Source organism: Galendromus occidentalis, unplaced genomic scaffold, assembly GCF_000255335.2.
Source record: "Galendromus occidentalis unplaced genomic scaffold, Mocc_1.1 scf7180000075430, whole genome shotgun sequence".
Taxonomy (NCBI): domain Eukaryota; kingdom Metazoa; phylum Arthropoda; class Arachnida; order Mesostigmata; family Phytoseiidae; genus Galendromus; species Galendromus occidentalis.
The window spans coordinates 113,205-113,490 of NW_003803420.1; positions in this window are offsets into that span (position 1 = coordinate 113,205).

Below are 286 nucleotides of genomic sequence, written 5' to 3' on the forward strand. Positions count from 1 at the left end.
ACGAGGGACGAGGGACGAGGGACGAGGGACGAGGGACGAGGGACGAGGGACGAGGGACGGAGGGGACGGGATGTGTCCGAGGTGAGTCCTACGCTGTACGCACTTGACAAGACGTCGGAAGTTCCGATCCCCAATGATGTTCGGTCGGGGGAAGAGGGAGGAGAAACGATTTAGGCAGCCATGTCTCAGCTGATTCAAAGCTGACTCAGGTGGTGAAACTCGACCGAGAGGGATTTTCCCTGACTGCGTTCACTCATATCGACCGAGTGATGGTAGCCTCGCGAGC